The following is a 344-nucleotide window of genomic DNA, read 5'->3' as shown; positions in this document are numbered from 1 at the left end:
AATTGAGTAGAAAGAAGATCGTAAAGGAGAAAGATAGATAGAATAACATACTGATAGATATAAATAGAGAGACAAAAGAATAAATAAAACACAAGAAGGAGAAAGACAAAAAAGAGAGAAAAAAAGAAAAGAAAAACGAAAAAAACAAAACAAAAAAAACATGGTAATTATATCCACTTATATATATTACTTTTTTTTTCTTTTAATTTATCTTATTCTCTTTTCTTTTATTCATTATTTCATTACTCTTTTATTTTTCCTTTTTTCCTTTTCTTTATTTCCCTTTTCCTTTCTTTTCCACTTTTTTCCTTTTTCTATTTTCTTCCCGTTTAACTATTTATTTT

General features: G+C 22.7%; 1 protein-coding gene across 1 annotated transcript in view; it reads right to left on the bottom strand.

Annotated features, from left to right (window-relative positions):
* LOC119588822 (transmembrane protein 132E-like) overlaps positions 1-344 on the bottom strand; it is a gene marked incomplete at its 5' end in the record, with an annotated part of 18,327 nt that overhangs the window by 9,382 nt on the left and 8,601 nt on the right.

This window comes from Penaeus monodon, chromosome 24 (assembly GCF_015228065.2).
Source record: "Penaeus monodon isolate SGIC_2016 chromosome 24, NSTDA_Pmon_1, whole genome shotgun sequence".
Classification (NCBI taxonomy): Eukaryota; Metazoa; Arthropoda; class Malacostraca; order Decapoda; family Penaeidae; genus Penaeus; species Penaeus monodon.
The sequence above is the reverse complement of the archived record's forward strand: the minus strand, read 5'-3'. Positions and strand labels throughout refer to the sequence as shown.